General features: G+C 46.1%; 1 protein-coding gene across 1 annotated transcript in view; it reads left to right on the top strand.

Moving 5' to 3' along the window:
* The window catches only part of LOC115125773 (fatty acid CoA ligase Acsl3-like), a 126,485-nt gene that overhangs the window by 78,156 nt on the left and 24,093 nt on the right, over window positions 1–24,236 (top strand). The window lies entirely within an intron of this gene.

Raw genomic sequence — 24,236 nt, 5'->3', positions numbered from 1 at the left:
GTTACGTATTGCTACACTGGGTTAGAGACACAAACCAACACACTGGGTTATAGACACAGACCAACACACTGGTTTACTGGGTTAGAGACACAGACCAACACAATGGGTTATATAAAGACAAACATACTGGTTTAGAGACAGACCAACACACTGGGTTAGAGACACAGACCAACACACTGGGTTAGAGACACAGACCAACACACCTAGAGACAGACCAACACACTGGGTTAGAGACACAGACCAACACACTGGGTTAGAGACACAGACCAACACACTGGTCTAGAGACAGACCAACACACTGGGTTAGAGACACAGACCAACACACTGGGTTAGAGACACAGACCAACACACTGGGTTAAAGACACAGACCAACACACTGGGTTAAAGACACAGACCAACACACTGGGTTATGAAAACAGACCAAACACACTGGTTTAGAGACAGACCAACACACTGGGTTATATACACAGACCAACACACTGGGTTATATACACAGACCAACACACTGGGTTATAGACAGACCAACACACTGGTTTAGAGACAGACCAACACACTGGGTTATATACACAGACCAACACACTGGGTTATATACACAGACCAACACACTGGGTTATATACACAGACCAACACACTGGGTTATAGACAGACCAACACACTGGTTTAGAGACAGACCAACACACTGGGTTATATACACAGACCAACACACTGGTTTAGAGACAGACCAACACACTGGGTTAGAGACACAGACCAACACACTGGGTTAAAGACACAGACCAACACACTGGTTTAGAGACAGACCAACACACTGGGTTAGAGACACAGACCAACACACTGGGTTAAAGACACAGACCAACACACTGGGATATAGAAAGACCAACACACTGGTCTAGAGACAGACCAACACACTGGGTTAGAGACACAGACCAACATATTGGTTTAGAGAGACACAGGCCAACACAATGGGTTATAGACACAGACCAACACACTGGGATATAGAAAGACCAACACACTGGTCTAGAGACAGACCAACACACTGGGTTAGAGACACAGACCAACACACTGGGTTATAGAAAGACCAACACAATGGTCTAGAGACAGACCAACACACTGGGTTAGAGACACAGACCAACACACTGGGTTATAGAAAGACCAACACACTGGTCTAGAGACAGACCAACACACTGGGTTAAAGACACAGACCAACACACTGGGTTAGAGACACAGGCCAACACACTGGGTTAGAGACACAGACAAACACACTGGGTTAGAGACACAGACCAACACACTGGGTTATAGAAAGACCAACACACTGGTCTAGAGACAGACCAACACACTGGGTTAAAGACACAGACCAACACACTGGGTTAGAGACACAGGCCAACACACTGGGTTAAAGACACAGACCAACACACTGGGTTAGAGACACAGACAAACACACTGGGTTAGAGACAGACCAACACTATGTGTTAAAGACACAGACCAACACACTGGGTTAGAGACACAGACCAACACACTGGGTTATAGACAGACCAACACACTGGTTTAGAGACAGACCAACACACTGGGTTATATACACAGACCAACACACTGGGTTATAGACAGACCAACACACTGGTCTAGAGACAGACCAACACACTGGGTTAGAGACACAGACCAACACACTGGGTTAGAGACACAGACCAACACACTGGGTTAAAGACACAGACCAACACACTGGGTTAGAGACACAGACCAACACACTGGGTTAGAGACACAGACCAACACACTGGGTTAGAGACACAGACCAACACACTGGGTTATACTGGTTTAAGACACAGACCAACACACTGGGTTATATAAAGACCAACACACTGGTTTAGAGACAGACCAACACACTGGGTTATAGACACAGACCAACACACTGGGTTATATACACAGACCAACACACTGGGTTATAGACAGACCAACACACTGGTTTATAGACAGACCAACACACTGGGTTATATACACAGACCAACACACTGGGTTAGAGACACACAGACCAACACACTGGGTTAAAGACACAGACCAACACACTGGTTTAGACACAGACCAACACACTGGGTTAGAGACACAGACCAACACAAGTTAAAGAGACAGACCAACACACTGGGTTTAGAGACAGACCAACACACTGGGTTAGAGACACAGACCAACACACTGGGTTAGAGACACAGACCAACACACTGGGTTATAGACACAGACCAACACACTGGTCTAGAGACAGACCAACACACTGGGTTAGAGACACAGACCACTGGGTTATATAAAGACAAACACTGGGTTATAGACAGACCAACACACTGGGTTAGAGACACAGACCAACACACTGGGTTAGAGAACAGACCAACACACTGGTCTAGAGACAGACCAACACACTGGGTTAGAGACACAGACCAACACACTGGGTTAGAGACACAGACCAACACACTGGGTTAGTAGACACAGACCAAACACACTGGGTTAGAGACACAGACCAACACACTGGGTTAAAGACACAGACCAACACACTGGGTTACTGGGTTAGAGACACAGACCAACACACTGGGTTAGAGACACAGACCAACACACTGGGTTATAGACACAGACCAACACACTGGTTTAGAGACAGACCAACACACTGGGTTAGTGACACAGACCAACACACTGGGTTATACACAGACCAACACACTGGGTTATATACACAGACCAACACACTGGGTTATAGACACAGACCAACACACTGGTTATAGACAGACCAACACACTGGAGTTAGAGACAGACCAACACACTGGTCTAGAGACAGACCAACACACTGGGTTAAAGACACAGACCAACACACTGGGTTATAGACACAGACCAACACACTGGGTTAAATACACAGACCAACACACTGGGTTATAGACAGACCAACACACTGGGTTATGGTTTAGACACAGACCAACACACTGGGTTAGAGACACAGACCAACACACTGGGTTATAGACAGACCAACACACTGGTTTAGAGACAGACCAACACACTGGGTTATATACACAGACCAACACACTGGGTTATAGACAGACCAACACACTGGTCTAGAGACAGACCAACACACTGGGTTTAGAGACACAGACCAACACACTGGGTTATATACACAGACCAACACACTGGTTTAGAGACAGACCAACACACTGGGTTAGAGACACAGACCAACACACTGGTTAGAGACACAGACCAACACACTGGTTAGAGACACAAACCAACACACTGGGTTAGGTTAAAGACACAGACCAACACCACTGGGATATTAGACCAACACACTGGTCTAGAGACAGACCAACACAATGGGTTTATAGACAAACATACTGGGTTAGAGACAGACCAACACACTGGGTTAAAGACACAGACCAACACACTGGAGTTATAGACACAGACCAACACACTGGTTTAGACACAGACCAACACACTGGGTTAGAAACATACAGACCAACACACTGGGTTAGAGACACAGACCAACACACTGGGTTAAAGACACAGACCAACACACTGGTCTAGAGACAGACCAACACACTGGGTTAAAGACACAAGACCAACACACTGGGTTAGAGACACAGACAAACACACTGGTTAGAGACAGACCAACACACTGTGTTAAAGACACAGACCAACACACTGGAGTTAGAGACACAGACCAACACACTGGAGGTTAAAGACACAGACAAACACACTGAGTTAAAGACACAGACCAACACACTGGGTTATAGAACAGACCAACACACTGGGTTTAGAGACAGACCAAACACACTGGGTTATAGACACAGACCAACACACTGGGTTATAGAAAGACCAACACACTGGTTAGAGACAGACCAACACACAAAGCAGACCAACACACTGGGTTATATACACAGACCAACACACTGTTTAAAGACACAGACCAACACACTGGGTTATAGACACAGACAAACACACAGACAGACCAACACACTGGTTTAGAGACACAGACCAACACACTGGGTTAGAGACACAGACCAACACACTGGGTTATAGACAGACCAACACACTGGTTTAGAGACAGACCAACACACTGGGTTATATACACAGACCAACACACTGGGTTATAGACAGACCAACACACTGGTCTAGAGACAGACCAACACACTGGGTTAGAGACACAGACCAACACACTGGGTTAGAGACACAGACCAACACACTGGGTTAAAGACACAGACCAACACACTGGGTTAGAGACACAGACCAACACACTGGGTTAGAGACACAGACCAACACACTGGGTTAGAGACACAAACCAACACACTGGGTTATAGACACAGACCAACACACTGGTTTAGTGACACAGACCAACACAATGGGTTATATAAAGACAAACATACTGGTTTAGAGACAGACCAACACACTGGGTTAGAGACACAGACCAACACACTGGGTTAGAGACACAGACCAACACACTGGTCTAGAGACAGACCAACACACTGGGTTAGAGACACAGACCAACACACTGGGTTAGAGACACAGACCAACACACTGGTCTAGAGACAGACCAACACACTGGGTTAGAGACACAGACCAACACACTGGGTTAGAGACACAGACCAACACACTGGGTTAAAGACACAGACCAACACACTGGGTTAAAGACACAGACCAACACACTGGGTTATAAACAGACCAACACACTGGTTTAGAGACAGACCAACACACTGGGTTATATACACAGACCAACACACTGGGTTATATACACAGACCAACACACTGGGTTATAGACAGACCAACACACTGGTTTAGAGACAGACCAACACACTGGGTTATATACACAGACCAACACACTGGGTTATATACACAGACCAACACACTGGGTTATATACACAGACCAACACACTGGGTTATATACAGACCAACACACTGGTTTAGAGACAGACCAACACACTGGGTTATATACACAGACCAACACACTAGAGGACCAACACACTATATAGACAGACCAACACACTGGGTTAGAGACACAGACCAACACACTGGGTTAAAGACACAGACCAACACACTGGTTTAGAGACAGACCAACACACTGGGTTAGAGACACAGACCAACACACTGGGTTAGACACAGACCAACACACTGGGTTATAGAAAGACCAACACACTGGGTTAAAGACACAGAGTTATAAACAGACCAACACACTGGTTTAGAGACAGACCAACACACTGGGTTATAGACACAGACAAACACATACACAGACCAACACACTGGGTTAGACAGACACAGACCAACACACTGGTTTAGAGACACAGACCAACACACTGGGTTATATACAGACCAACACACTGGGTTATAGACAGACAGACCAACACACTGGGTTATATAAAGACAAACTTTTCTGGTTTAGAGACAGACCAACACACTGGGTTAGAGACACAGACCAACACACTGGGTTAAAGGCACAGACCAACACACTGGTTTAGAGACAGACCAACACACTGGGTTAGAGACAGACCAACACACTGGGTTAAAGAGACACAGACCAACACACTGGTCTAGAGACAGACCAACACACTGGTTAGACACAGACCAACACAATGGGTTATAGACACAGACCAACACACTGGGATTAAAGACACAGACCAACACACTGGGTTAAAGACACAGACCAACACACTGGGTTATAAACAGACCAACACAATGGTCTAGAGACAGACCAACACACTGGGTTATAGACACAGACCAACACACTGGGTTATATAGAAAGACCAACACACTGGTTATAGACAGACCAACACACTGGTTTAGAGACAGACCAACACACTGGGTTAGAGACACAGGCCAACACACTAGGTTAGAGACACAGACCAACACACTGGGTTATAGACACAGACCAACACACTGGGTTATAGACAGACCAACACACTGGTCTAGAGACAGACCAACACACTGGGTTAAAGACACAGACCAACACACTGGGTTAGAGACAGACACTGGGTTAGAGACACAGACCAACACACTGGGTTAAAGACACAGACAAACACACTGGTTTATGTGTTAAAGACAGACCAACACACTGGGTTAGAGACACAGACCAACACACTGGGTTATAGAAAGACCAACACACTGGTTTAGAGACAGACCAACACACTGGGTTATAGACACAGACCAACACACTGGGTTATAGACACAGACAAACACACTGGTCTAGACACAGACCAACACACTGGGTTTAGAAAGACCAACACACTGGGTTAAAGACACAGACCAACACACTGGGTTAGAGACACAGGCCAACACACTGGGTTAGAGACACAGACCAACACACTGGGTTAGAGACACAGACCAACACACTGGGTTAGAGACACAAACCAACACACTGGGTTATAGACACAGACCAACACACTGGTTTAGTGACACAGACCAACACAATGGGTTATATAAAGACAAACATACTGGTTTAGAGACAGACCAACACACTGGGTTAGAGACACAGACCAACACACTGGGTTATAGAAAGACAACACACTGTCTAAGAGACAGACCAACACACTGGGTTAGAGACACAGACCAACACACTGGGTTAGAGACACAGACCAACACACTGGGTTAAAGACACAGACCAACACACTGGGTTAGAGACACAGGCCAACACACTGGGTTAAAGACACAGACCAACACACTGGGTTAGAGACACAGACCAACACACTGGGTTAGAGACACAGACCAACACACTGGGTTAGAGACACAGGCCAACACACTGGGTTAGAGACACAGACCAACACACTGGGTTAGAGACACAAACCAACACACTGGGTTATAGACACAGACCAACACACTGGTTTAGTGACACAGACCAACACAATGGGTTATATAAAGACAAACATACTGGTTTAGAGACAGACCAACACACTGGGTTAGAGACACAGACCAACACACTGGTTAGAGACACAGACCAACACACTGGAGACAGACCAACACACTGGGTTAGAGACACAGACCAACACAACTGGGTTAGAGACACAGACAAACACACTGGGTTATAGACACAGACCAACACACTGGGTTATAGAGACCAACACACTGGTTTAAAGACAGACCAACACACTGGGTTAGAGACACAGACCAACACACTGGGTTAAAGACACAGACCAACACACTGGGTTTAGAGACAGACCAACACACTGGGTTAGAGACACAGACCAACACTGGGTTATAGACACAGACACAACCAACACACTGGTTTAGAGACAGACCAACACACTGGGTTATAGACAGACCAACACACTGGACCAACACACTGGGTTAGAGACAGACCAACACACTGGGTTAGAGACACAGACCAACACACTGGGTTATAGACACAGACCAACACACTGGGTATAGAGACAGACCAACACACTGGTTTAGAGACCAACACACTGGGTTAGAGACACAGACCAACACACTGGGTTATAGAAAGACCAACACACTGGTCTAGAGACAGACCAACACACTGGGTTAAAGACACAGACCAACACACTGGGTTATAGACACAGACCAACACACACTGGTAAAGACACAGACCAACACACTGGGTTAGAGACAGACCAACACACTGGGTTAGAGACACAGACCAACACACTGGGTTAAAGAGACCAACACACAGACAGACCAACACACTGGGTTAGAGACACAGACCAACACACTGGGTTAAAGACACAGACCAACACACTGGGTTATAGAGACAGACCAACACACTGGTTTAAAGACACAGACCAACACACTGGGTTAGAGACACAGACAAACACACTGGTTTACTGGGTTAAAGACACAGACCAACACACTGGGTTAGAGACAGACCAACACACTGGGTTATATACACAGACCAAACACTGGGTTATATACACAGACCAACACACTGGTTTAGACACAGACCAACACACTGGTTAAAGAGACAGACCAACACACTGGGTTAGAGACACAGACCAACACACTGGTTAAAGACACAGACCAACACACTGGTTTAGAGACAGACCCAACACACTGGGTTAGAGACAGACCAACACACTGGGTTAAAGACACAGACCAACACACTGGGTTAGAGAAAGACCAACACACTGGGTTAGAGACACAGACCAACACACTGGGTTAGGAGACACAGACCAACACAATGGGTTATATAAAGACAAACATACTGGGTTTAGAGACAGACCAACACACTGGGTTAGAGACACAGACCAACACACTGGGTTATAGAAAGACCAACACACTAGAGACAGACCAACACACTGGGTTAACAGACCAACACACTGGGTTAGAGACACAGACCAACACACTAAAGACACAGACCAACACACTGGATTTAAAGACACAGACCAACACACTGGGTTATAAACAGACCAACACACTGGTTTAGAGACAGACCAACACACTGGGTTATATACACAGACCAACACACTGGGTTATACACAGACCAACACACTGGTTTAGAGACAGACCAACACACTGGTTTATACACAGACCAACACACTGGGTTATAGACAGACCAACACACTGGTTTAGAGACAGACCAACACACTGGGTTATATACACAGACCAACACACTGGGTTATATACACAGACCAACACACTGGGTTATATACACAGACCAACACACTGGGTTATAGACAGACCAACACACTGGTTTACTGGGAGACAGACCAACACACTGGGTTATATACACAGACCAACACACTGGTTTAGAGACAGACCAACACAATGGGTTATATAAAGACAACATACTGGTTTAGACAGACCAAACACACTGGGTTAGAGACACAGACCAACACACTGGGTTATAGAAAGACCAAACACACTGGTCTAGAGACAGACCAACACACACTGGGTTAGAGACACAGACACAGACCAGACCAACACACTGGTTAAAGACACAGACCAACACACTGGGTTTAGAGACAGACCAACACACTGGGTTAGAGACACAGACCAACACACTGGGTTAAAGACACAGACCAACACACTGGGATATAGAACAGACCAACACACTGGGTTAGAGACACAGACCAACACACTGGGTTATAGACACAGACCAACACACTGGGTTATAGACACAGACCAACACACTGGGTTATAGAAAGACCAACACACTGGTCTATAGACAGACCAACACACTGGGTTAGAGACACAGACCAACACACTGGGTTATAGAAAGACCAACACACACTGACAGACCAACACACTGGGTTATATACACAGACCAACACACTGGGTTAGAGACAGCCAACACACTGGGTTAGAGACACAGACCAACACACTGGGTTAGACACAGACACTGGTTTAGAGACCAGACCAACACACTGGGTTAGAGACACAGACCAACACACTGGGTTATAGACACAGACCAACACACTGGGTTATAGAAAGACCAACACACTGGTTAGAGACAGACCAACACACTGGGTTAGAGACAGACCAACACACTGGGTTAGAGACACAGACCAACACACTGGGTTAGAGACACAGACCAACACACTGGGTTATAGACACAGACCAACACACTGGGTTAGAGACAGACCAACACACTGGGTTTAGACACAGACCAACACACTGGTTTAAGACACAGACCAACACACTGGTTATATTAGAGAGACAGGCCAACACACTGGGTTAGAGACACAGACCAACACACTGGGTTAGAGACACAGACAACACACTGGTCTGAGAGACAGACCAACACACTGGGTTAGAGACACAGACCAACACACTGGGTTAGAGAAAGACCAACACACTGGTCTAGAGAGACCAACACACTGGGTTAAAGACACAGACCAACACACTGGGTTAAAGACACAGACCAACACACTGGGTTATAAACAGACCAACACACTGGTTTAGAGACAGACCAACACACTGGGTTATATACACAGACCAACACACTGGGTTATATACACAGACCAACACACTGGGTTATAGACAGACCAACACACTGGTTTAGAGACAGACCAACACACTGGGTTATATACACAGACCAACACAGACACAGACCAACACACTGGGTTATATACACAGACCAACACACTGGGTTATAGACAGACCAACACACTGGTTAGAGACAGACCAACACACTGGGTTATATACACAGACACTGGTTTAGAGACAGACCAACACACTGGGTTAGAGACACAGACCAACACACTGGGTTAAAGACACAGACCAACACACTGGTTTAGAGACAGACCAACACACTGGGTTAGAGACACAGACCAACACACTGGGTTAAAGACACAGACCAACACACTGGGATATAGAAAGACCAACACACTGGTCTAGAGACAGACCAACACACTGGGTTAGAGACACAGGACACAGACACCAACACACTGGGTTACTGGTCTAGAGACAGACCAACACACTGGGTTATAGAAAGACCAACACACTGGTCTAGAGACAGACCAACACACTGGGTTAGAGACACAGACCAACACACTGGGTTATAGAAAGACCAACACACTGGACTAGACAGACCAACACACTGGGTTAAAGACACAGACCAACACACTGGGTTAGAGACACAGACCAACACACTGGGTTAGAGACACAGACAGAAACACACTGGGTTAGAGACACAGACCAACACACTGGGTTAGAGACACAGACCAACACACTGGGTTAGAGACAGACCAACACACTGGGTTAAAGACACAGACCAACACACTGGGTTAGAGACACAGACCAACACACTGGGTTAGAGACACAGACCAAACACACTGGGTTAGAGACACAACCAACACACTGGGTTATAGACACAGACCAACACACTGGTTTAGAGACACAGACCAACACAATGGGTTATATAAAGACAAACATACTGGTTTAGAGACAGACCAACACACTGGGTTAGAAGACACAGACCAACACACTGGGTTATAGAACAGACCAACACACTGGTCTAGAGACAGACCAACACACTGGGTTAGAGACACAGACCAACACACTGGGTTAGAGACACAGACAAACACACTGGGTTAAAGACACAGACCAACACATTGGTTTAGAGACAGACCAACACACTGGGTTAGAGACACAGACCAACACACTGGGTTAAAGACACAGACCAACACACTGGGTTAGAGACACAGGCCAACACACTGGGTTAGAGACACAGAGAAACACACTGGGTTAGAGACACAGACCAACACACTGGGTTAGAGACACAGACCAACACAATGGGTTATAGACACAGACAAACACACTGGGTTATATACACAGACCAACACACTGGTTTAGAGACACAGACCAACACACTGGGTTAGAGACACAGACAAACACACTGGGTTAGAGACAGACCAACACTATGGGTTAAAGACACAGTCCAACACACTGGGTTATATACACAGACCAACACACTGGTTTAGAGACACAGACCAACACAATGGGTTATATAAAGACAAACATACTGGTTTAGAGACAGACCAACACACTGGGTTAGAGACAGACCAACACACTGGGTAAAGACACAGACCAATAGAAAGACCAACACACTGGTCTAGAGACAGACCAACACACTGGGTTAGAGACACAGGCCAACACAATGGGTTAGAGACACACAAACACACTGGGTTAAAGACACAGACCAACACACTGGTTTAGAGACAGACCAACACACTGGGTTAGAGACACAGACCAACACACTGGGTTAAAGACACAGACCAACACACTGGGATATAGAAAGACCAACACACTGGTCTAGAGACAGACCAACACACTGGGTTAGAGACACAGACCAACACAATGGGTTATAGACACAGACCAAACACACTGGACAGACCAACACATAGACACAGACCAACACACTGGGTTATAGAAAGACCAACACACTGGTCTAGAGACAGACCAACACACTGGGTTAGAGACACAGACCAACACACTGGGTTATAGAAAGACCAACACACTGGTCTAGAGACAGACCAACACACTGGGTTAAAGACACAGACCAACACACTTGGTTAGAGACACAGGCCAACACACTGGGTTAGAGACACAGAGAAACACACTGGGTTAGAGACACAGACCAACACACTGGGTTAGAGACACAGACCAACACAATGGGTTATAGAAAGACCAACACACTGGTCTAGAGACAGACCAACACACTGGGTTAGAGACACAGGCCAACACACTGGGTTAGAGACACAGACAAACACACTGGGTTAGAGACACAGACCAACACACTGGGTTAGAGACACAGACCAACACACTGGGTTAGAGACACAGACCAACACTATGGGTTAAAGACACAGTCCAACACACTGGGTTATATACAGACCAACACACTGGTTTAGAGACACAGACCAACACAATGGGTTATATAAAGACAAACATACTGGTTTAGAGACAGACCAACACACTGGGTTAGAGACACAGACCAACACACTGGGTTATAGAAAGACCAACACACTGGTCTAGAGACAGACCAACACACTGGGTTAGAGACACAGACCAACACACTGGGTTATAGAAAGACCGACACACTGGGTTAGAGACAGACCAGCACACTGGGTTATATACACAGACCAACACACTGGGTTATAGAAAGACCAACACGTTGGGTTAGAGACAGACCAACACACTGGGTTATAGACACAGACCAACACACTGGGTTATAGACAGAACGACACACTTGGTTATAGAAAGACCGACACACTGGGTTATAGACACAGACCAAGACAATGGGTTATAGACAGACCAACACACTGGGTTATAGAAAGACTGACACACTGGGTTATAGACACAGAACAACACACTGGGTTATAGACACAGACCAACACACTGGGTTATAGACACAGACCAACACACCGGGTAAGAGACAGACCAACACTCTGGGTTATAGACAGACCAACACACTGGGTTATAGACAGAACAACACATTGGGTTATAGACAGACCATCACACTGGGTTATAGACACAGACTAACACACTGGGTTATAGACACAGACCAACACACTGGGTTATAGAAATACAAACACACTGGTTTATAGACACAGACCAACACACTAGGTTAGAGACACAGACCAACACACTGGGTTATAGACACACACCAACACACTGGGTTATAGACACATACCAACACACTGGGTTATAGACACAGACCAACACACTGGGTTATAGACACACACCAACACACTGGGTTATAAACACAGACCAACACACTGGGTTTAGACACAGACCAACACTGGGTTATAGACAGACATGCTGGGTTTAGACACAGACCAACACACTGGGGTTAAAACACAGACACTGGGTTAGAACAGACCAACAAACTGGGTTATAGACACAGACCAAACACACTGGGTTAGAGACAGACCAACACACTGGGTTAGAGACACAGACCAACACACTGGGTTATAGACACAACATGCTGGGTTAGAGAAGACCAACACACTGGGTTATAGACACAGACCAACACACTGGGTTATAGACACAGACCAACACACTGGGTTATAGACACAGACCAACACACTGGGTTTAGACAGACCAACACACTGGTTATAGAAAGACCAACACACTGGGTTATAGACACAGACCAACACTGGTTTAGAGAACACACCACACACTGGGTTATAGACAGACCAACACACTGGTTTGGACAGACCTTACACTGGGTTAGAGACAGACCAACACACTGGGTTATAGACACAGACCAACACACTGGGTTATAGAAAGACAAATACACTGGTTAGAGACAGACCAACACACTGTTATAGACACAGGCCAACACACTGGGTTTAGAGACAGACCAACACACTGGGTTATATAGAGACAGACCAACACACTGGGTTATAGACACAGACCAACACACTGGGTTATAGACAGACCAACACACTGGGTTATAGACACAGACCAACACACTGGGTTATAGACACAGACCAACACACTGGGTTAGAGACAGACCAACACACTGGGTTAAAGACACAGACCAACACACTGGGTTATAGACAAACACACAGACCAACACACTGGGTTAGAGACACAGACCAACACACTGGGTTAAAGACACAGACCAACACACTGGGTTATGACAGACCAACACACTGGTTTAGAGACACAGACCAACACACTGGGTTAAAGACACAGACCAACACACTGGGTTAGAGACAGACAAACACACTGGGTCAGAGACAGACCAACACATGGGTTAAAGACACAGACCAACACACTGGGTTAAAGACACAGAGACATTGGTTTTATAGACAGACCAACACACTGGGTTAGAGACACAGACCAACACACTGGGTTAAAGACACAGACCAACACACTGGGATATAGAAAGACCAACACACTGGTCTAGAGACAGACCAACACACTGGGTTAGAGACACAGGCCAACACAATGGGTTATAGACACAGACAAACACACTGGGTTATAGACACAGACCAACACACTGGGTTATAGAAAGACCAACACACTGGTCTAGAGACAGACCAACACCCTGGGTTAGAGACACAGACCAACACACTGGGTTATAGAAAGACCAACACACTGGTCTAGAGACAGACCAACACACTGGGTTAAAGACACAGACCAACACACTGGGTTAGAGACAGGCCAACACACTGGGTTAGAGACACAGAGAAACACACTGGGTTAGAGACACAGACCAACACACTGGGTTAGAGACACAGACCAACACAATGGGTTATAGACACAGACAAACACACTGGGTTATATACACAGACCAACACACTGGTTTAGAGACACAGACCAACACACTGGGTTAGAGACACAGACAAACACACTGGGTTAGAGACAGACCAACACTACTGGGTTAAAGACACAGACCAACACACTGGGTTTAGACACAGACCAACACACTGGTTTAGAGACACAGACCAACACAATGGGTTATATAAAGACAAACATACTGGTTTAGAGACAGACCAACACACTGGGTTAGAGACACAGACCAACACACTGGGTTATAGAAAGACCAACACACTGGTCTAGAGACAGACCAACACACTGGGTTAGAGACACAGGCCAACACAATGGGTTAAAGACACAGACCGACACACTGGGTTAAAGACACAGACCAACACACTGGGTTATAGACAGACCAACACACTGGGTTAGAGACACAGACCAACACACTGGGTTAAAGACACAGACCAACACACTGGTTTGGGTTAGAGACAGACCAACACACTGGGTTATAGACACAGACCAACACACTGGGTTATAGACAGACCAACACACTGGGTTATAGAAAGACCAACACACTGGTTAGAGACAGACCAACACAGAGACACAGACCAACACACTGGGTTAGAGACAGACCAACACACTGGGTTAGAGACAGACAACACACTGGGTTTAGACACAGACCAACACACTGGTTTAGAGACAGACCAACACACTGGGTTAGAGACACAGACCAACACACTGGGTTAGAGACAGACCAACACACTGGTTAGAGACACAGACCAACACACTGGGTTAGAGACAGACCAACACACTGGTTAGAGACAGACCAACACACAGACACAGACCAACACACTGGGTTAGAGACACAGACCAACACACTGGGTTAAAGACACAACCAACACACACAGACCAACACACTGGGTTATAACAGACCAACACACTGGTTTAGAGACAGACCAACACACTGGGTTATAGACACAGACCAACACACTGGTTATATACACAGACCAACACACTGGTTATATAGACAGACCAACACACTGGTTTAGAGACAGACCAACACACTGGGTTATAGACACAGACCAACACACTGGGTTATATACACAGACCAACACACTGGTCTAGTTATATACACAGACCAACACACTGGTTTAGACACAGACCAACACACTGGGTTAGAGACAAACACACTGGGTTAGAGACAGACCAACACACTGGGTTAAAGACACAGACCAACACACTGGGTTATAGACACAGACCAACACACTGGTTTAGAGACACAGACCAACACACTGGGTTAAGACAAACAACAGACCAACACACACTGGTTTAGAGACAGACCAACACACTGGGTTAGAGACACAGACCAGACCAACACACTGGGTTATAGAAAGACCAACACACTGGTTATAGACACAGACCAAACACACTGGGTTAGAGACACAGACCAACACAATGGGTTATAGACACAGACCAACACACTGGGTTATAGACACAGACCAACACACTGGGTTAGAGACACAGACCAACACACTGGGTTAGAGACAGACCAACACACTGGGTTATAGACACAGACCAACACACTGGGTTAGAGACACAGACAAAACACAATGGGTTAGAGACAGACCAACACACTGGGTTAAAGACACAGACCAACACACTGGGTTTAGACCAACACACTGGTTATAGACAGACAAGACCACACTGGGTTTAGACACAGACCAGACAGACCAACACACTGGGTTTAGAAAGACCAACACACTGGGTTAAAGACACAGACCAACACACTGGGTTAGAGACACAGACCAACACACTGGGTTATAGACACAGACCAACACACTGGTTTAGAGACAGACCAACACACTGGGTTAGAGACACAGACCAAACACACTGGGTTATAGACAGACCAACACACTGGGTTATAGACACAGACCAACACACTGGGTTATAGACACAGACCAACACACTGGGTTATAGACACAGACCAACACACTGGGTTTAGACCAGACAAACACACTGGGTTAGAGACACAGACCAACACACTAGGTTAGAGACACAGACCAACACACTGGGTTATAGACACAGACCAACACACTGGAGTTAGAGACACAGACCAACACACTGGGTTATAGACACAGACCAACACACTGGGTTAGAGACAGACCAACACACTGGGTTATAGACACAGACCAACACACAGACACAGACCAACACACTGGGTTTAAAGACACTGGGTTATAGAACAGACCAACACACTGGGTTATAAAAGACCAACACACTGGGTTTAGAGACAGACCAACACACTGGGTTATAGACACAGACCAACACACTGGGTTATAGACACAGACCAACACACTGGGTTATAGACAGACCAACACACTGGGTTATAGAAAGACCAACACACTGGGTTATAGACACAGACCAACACACTGGGTTATAGACACAGACCAACACACTGGGTTATAGACACAGACCAACACACTGGGTTACTGGTTTAGAACAGACCAACACACTGGGTTATAGACACAGACACTGGTTTAGAGAAACACCAACACACTGGGTTACTGGGTTAAAGACACAGACCAACACACACAGACCAACACACTGGGTTATAGACAGACCAACACACTGGGTTAAAGACACAGACCAACACACTGGGTTAAGAAAGACCAACACACTGGTTTAGAGACAGACCAACACACTGGGTTATATACACAGACCAACACACTGGGTTATAGACACAGACCAACACACTGGGTTATAGACAGACCAACACACTGGCTTATAGACACAGACCAACACACTGGGTTATAGACACAGACCAACACACTGGGTTAGAGACAGACCAACACTCTGGGTTATAAAGACACCAACACACTGGGTTAGAGACACAGACCAACACACTGGGTTAGAGACACAGACCAACACACTGGGTTTAGACTGGTCTAGAGACAGACCAACACACTGGGTTAGAGACACAGACCAACACACTGGTTTAGAGACAGACCAACACACTGGTTACTGGGTTACACAGACCAACACACTGGGTTAAAGACACAGACCAACACACTGGGTCAGAGACAGACCAACACTATGGGTTAAAGACACAGACCAACACACTGGGTTTAGAGACAGACCAACACACTGGGTTATAGACACAGACCAACACACTGGGTTAAAGACACAGACCAACACACTGGGTTAAAGACAGACAACACACTGGGTTAGAGACAGACCAACACACTGGTTATATAGACACAGACCAACACACTGGGTTATATACACAGACCAACACACTGGGTTATAGACACAGACCAACACACTGGGTTATAGAACAGACCAACACACTGGTTTAGAGACAGACCAACACACTGGGTTAGAGACTGGTTTAGAGACAGACCAACACACTGGGTTAAAGACACAGACCAACACACTGGGTTAGAGACACAGACCAACACACTGGGTTAGAGACACAGACCAACACACTGGGTTAGAGACACAGACCAACACACTGGGTTAAAGACACAGACCAACACACTGGGTTATAGACACAGACCAACACACTGGTTTAGAGACACAGACCAACACACTGGGTTAGAGACACAGACAAACACACTGGGTTAGAGACAGACCAACACACTGGGTTAAGACAGACCAACACACTGGTTATAGACAGACCAACACACTGGGTTAGAGACACAGACCAACACACTGGGTTAGAGACAGACCAACACACTGGGTTAAAGACACAGACCAACACACTGGGTTATAGAACAGACCAACACACTGGTTTAGAGACAGACCAACACACTGGGTTATATGACACAGACCAACACACTGGGTTATAGACACAGACCAACACACTGGGTTATAGACACAGACCAACACACTGGGTTATAGACAGACCAACACACTGGTTATAGACACAGACCAACACACTGGGTTATAGACACAGACCAACACACTGGGTTAGGGAGACAGACCAACACACTGGGTTAGAGACAGACCAACACACTGGGTTAAAGACACAGACCAACACACTGGGTTATAGACACAGACCAACACACTGGTTTGACAGACCAACACACTGGGTTTAGAGACACAGACCAACACACTGGGTTAAAGACACAGACCAACACACTGGGTTATAGACACAGACCAACACACTGGGTTAGAGACACAGACCAACACACTGGGTTTAGAGACACAGACAAACACACTGGGTTAGAGACACAGACCAACACACTGGGTTAAGACACAGACCAACACACTGGGTTAGAGACACAGACCAACACACTGGGTTAAAGACACAGACCAACACACTGGGTTAGAGACACAGACCAACACTGGGTTAGAGACACAGACCAACACACTGGGTTAAAGACACAGACCAACACACTGGGTTATAGACAGACCAACACACTGGTTTATAGACAGACCAACACACTGGTTTAGAGACAGACCAACACAGACCAACACACTGGGTTATATACACAGACCAACACACTGGGTTATAGACAGACCAACACACTGGTTTAGAGACAGACCAACACACTGGGTTATATACACAGACCAACACACTGGGTTATATACACAGACCAACACACTGGGTTATATACACAGACCAACACACTGGTTTAGAGACACAGACCAACACACTGGGTTAGAGACACAGACAAACACACTGGGTTAGAGACAGACCAACACTACTGGGTTAAAGACACAGACCAACACACTGGGTTATAGACACAGACCAACACACTGGTTTAGAGACAGACCAACACAATGGGTTATATAAAGACAAACATACTGGTTTAGAGACAGACCAACACACTGGGTTAGAGACACAGACCAACACACTGGGTTATAGAACAGACCAACACACTGGTCTAGAGACAGACCAACACACTGGGTTAGAGACACAGACCAACACATGGGTTAAAGACACAGACCAACACACTGGTTAAAGACACAGACCAACACACTGGGTTATAGACAGACCAACACACTGGGTTAGAGACAGACCAACACACTGGGTTAGACACAGACCAACACACAGAAAGAACACACTGGGTTAGAGACAGACCAACACACTGGGTTAGAGACACAGACCAACACACTGGGTTATAGACACAGACAAACACACTGGGTTAGAGACAGACCAACACACTGGGTTAGAGACACAGACCAACACACTGGGTTAGAGACAGACCAACACACTGGGTTATAGACACAGACCAACACACTGGGTTAGACACAGACCAACACACTGGGTTATAGACACAGACCAACACACTGGGTTATAGACACAGACCAACACACTGGGTTACAGACCAACACAGACCAACACACACTGGTTTTAGAGACACAGACCAACACACTGGGTTAGAGACAGACCAACACACTGGGTTATAGACAGACAACACACTGGGTTATAGACACAGACACAACACACTGGGTTATAGACACAGACCAACACACTGGGTTATAGACACAGACCAACACACTGGGTTATAGACAGACCAACACACTGGGTTATAGACACAGACCAACACACTGGGTTATAGACAGACCAACACACTGGGTTATAGACAGACCAACACACTGGGTTATAGACACAGACACAACACACTGGGTTATAGACACAGACCAACACACTGGTTTAGAGACACAGACCAACACACTGGGTTATAGACACAGACCAACACACTGGGTTTAGACACAGACCAACACACAGACTGGTCTAGAGACAGACCAACACTGGGTTATAGACACAGACCAACACACTGGGTTATAGACACAGACCAACACACTGGGTTATAGACACAGACCACACTGGGTTAGAGACAGACCAACACACTGGGTTATAGACACAGACCAACACACTGGGTTATAGACACAGACCAACACACTGGTCTAGAGACAGACCAACACACTGGGTTAGAGACACAGACCAACACACTGGGTTAAAGACACAGACCAACACACTGGTTATAGAGACAGACCAACACACTGGGTTATAGACACAGACCAACACACTGGTTTAGAGACAGACCAACACACTGGGTTATAGACACAGACCAACACACTGGGTTATAGACAGACCAACACACTGGTTTAGAGACAGACCAACACACTGGGTTATATACACAGACCAACACACTGGGTTATAGACACAGACCAACACACTGGGTTATATACACAGACCAACACACTGGGTTAGACACAGACCAACACACTGGTTTAGAGACACAGACCAACACACTGGGTTAGAGACACAGACAAACACACTGGGTTATATAAAGACAAACATACTGGTTTAGAGACAGACCAACACACTGGGTTAGAGACACAGACCAACACACTGGGTTATAGAACAGACCAACACACTGGTCTAGAGACAGACCAACACACTGGGTTAGAGACACAGACCAACACAATGGGTTATAGACACAGACAAACACACTGGGTTAAAGACACAGACCAACACACTGGGTTAAAGACACAGACCAACACACTGGGTTATAAACAGACCAACCACTGGTTTAGAGACAGACCAACACACTGGGTTATAGACACAGACCAACACACTGGGTTATATACACAGACCAACACACTGGGTTATAGACAGACCAACACACTGGTTTAGAGACAGACCAACACACTGGGTTATATACACAGACCAACACACTGGGTTATATACACAGACCAACACACTGGGTTATATACACAGACCAACACACTGGGTTATATACACAGACCAACACACTGGGTTATATACACAGACCAACACACTGGTTTAGAGACACAGACCAACACACTGGGTTAGAGACAGACCAACACTATGGGTTAAAGACACAGTCCAACACACTGGGTTATATACACAGACCAACACACTGGTTTAGAGACACAGACCAACACAATGGGTTATATAAAGACAAACATACTGGTTTAGAGACAGACCAACACACTGGGTTAGAGACACAGACCAACACACTGGGTTATAGAAAGACCAACACACTGGTCTAGAGACAGACCAACACACTGGGTTAGAGACACAGGCCAACACAATGGGTTATAGACACACACAAAAACACTGGGTTAAAGACACAGACCAACACATTGGTTTAGAGACAGACCAACACACTGGGTTAGAGACACAGACCAACACACTGGGTTAAAGACACAGACCAACACACTGGGATATAGAAAGACCAACACACTGGTCTAGAGACAGACCAACACACTGGGTTAGAGACACAGGCCAACACAATGGGTTATAGACACAGACAAACACACTGGGTTATAGACACAGACCAACACACTGGGTTATAGAAAGACCAACACACTGGTCTAGAGACAGACCAACACACTGGGTTAGAAACACAGACCAACACACTGGGTTATAGAAAGACCAACACACTGGTCTAGAGACAGACCAACACACTGGGTTAAAGACACAGACCAACACACTGGGTTAGAGACACAGGCCAACACACTGGGTTAGAGACACAGAGAAACACACTGGGTTAGAGACACAGACCAACACACTGGGTTAGAGACACAGACCAACACAATGGGTTATAGACACAGACAAACACACTGGGTTATAGACACAGACCAACACACTGGGTTATAGAAAGACCAACACACTGGTCTAGAGACAGACCAACACACTGGGTTAGAGACACAGGCCAACACACTGGGTTAGAGACACAGACAAACACACTGGGTTATAGACACAGACCAACACACTGGGTTAGAGACACAGACCAACACACTGGGTTAGAGACACAGACCAACACACTGGTTTAGAGACACAGACCAACACAATGGGTTATATAAAGACAAACACACTGGTTTAGAGACAGACCAACACACTGGGTTAGAGACACAGACCAACACACTGGGTTAGAGACACAGACCAACACACTGGTCTAGGACAGACCAACACACTGGGTTAGAGACACAGACCAACACACTGGGTTAGAGACACAGACCAACACACTGGTCTAGAGACAGACCAACACACTGGGTTAGAAACACAGACCAACACACTGGGTTAGAGACACAGACCAACACACTGGGTTAAAGACACAGACCAACACACTGGGTTAAAGACACAGACCAACACACTGGGTTATAAACAGACCAACACACTGGTTTAGAGACAGACCAACACACTGGGTTATATACACAGACCAACACACTGGGTTATATACACAGACCAACACACTGGGTTATAGACAGACCAACACACTGGTTTAGAGACAGACCAACACACTGGGTTATATACACAGACCAACACACTGGGTTATATACACAGACCAACACACTGGGTTATATACACAGACCAACACACTGGGTTATAGACAGACCAACACACTGGTTTAGAGACAGACCAACACACTGGGTTATATACACAGACCAACACACTGGTTTAGAGACAGACCAACACACTGGGTTAGAGACACAGACCAACACACTGGGTTAGAGACAGACCAACACTATGGGTTAAAGACACAGACCAACAGACTGGTTTAGAGACACAGACCAACACACTGGGTTAGAGACAGACCAACACTATGGGTTAAAGACACAGACCAACACACTGGGTTATATACACAGACCAACACACTGGTTTAGAGACACAGACCAACACACTGGGTTAGAGACACAGACAAACACACTGGGTTAGAGACAGACCAACACTATGGGTTAAAGACACAGACCAACACACTGGGTTATATACACAGACCAACACACTGGTTTAGAGACACAGACCAACACAATGGGTTATATAAAGACAAACATACTGGTTTAGAGACAGACCAACACACTGGGTTAGAGACACAGACCAACACACTGTGTTAGAGACAGACCAACACGCTGTGTTATAGACACAGACCAACACACTGCGTTAGAGACAGACCAACACACTGGGTTACAGACACAGACAAACATACTGGGTTATAGACAACGACCAACACACTGGGTAATAGACAACGACCAACACACTGGTTTAGGGACAGACCAAGACACTGGATTATAGACAGAACAACACATTGGGTTATAGACAGACCATCACACTGGGTTATAGACACAGACTAACACACTGGGTTATAGACACCGACCAACACACTGGGTTATAGAAAGACAAACAGACTGGTTTATAGACACAGACCAACACACTAGGTTAGAGACACAGACCAACACACTGGGTTATAGACACACACCAACACACTGGGTTATAGACACAGACCAACACACTGGGTTATAGACACAGACCAACACACTGGGTTATAGACACATACCAACACACTGGGTTATAGACACAGACCAACACACTGGGTTATAGACACACACCAACACACTGGGTTATAGACACAGACCAACACACTGGGTTATAGACACAGACCAACATGCTGGGTTATAGAAAGACCAACATGCTGGGTTATAGAAAGACCAACAAACTGGGTTATAGACACAGACCAACACACTGGGTTATAGACACAGACCAACACACTGGGTTATAGACAGACCAACACACTGGGTTATAGAAAGACCGACACACTGGG

This window comes from Oncorhynchus nerka, linkage group LG14 (genome assembly GCF_034236695.1).
Source record: "Oncorhynchus nerka isolate Pitt River linkage group LG14, Oner_Uvic_2.0, whole genome shotgun sequence".
NCBI classification, from domain to species: Eukaryota; Metazoa; Chordata; class Actinopteri; order Salmoniformes; family Salmonidae; genus Oncorhynchus; species Oncorhynchus nerka.
The sequence above is the reverse complement of the archived record's forward strand: the minus strand, read 5'-3'. Positions and strand labels throughout refer to the sequence as shown.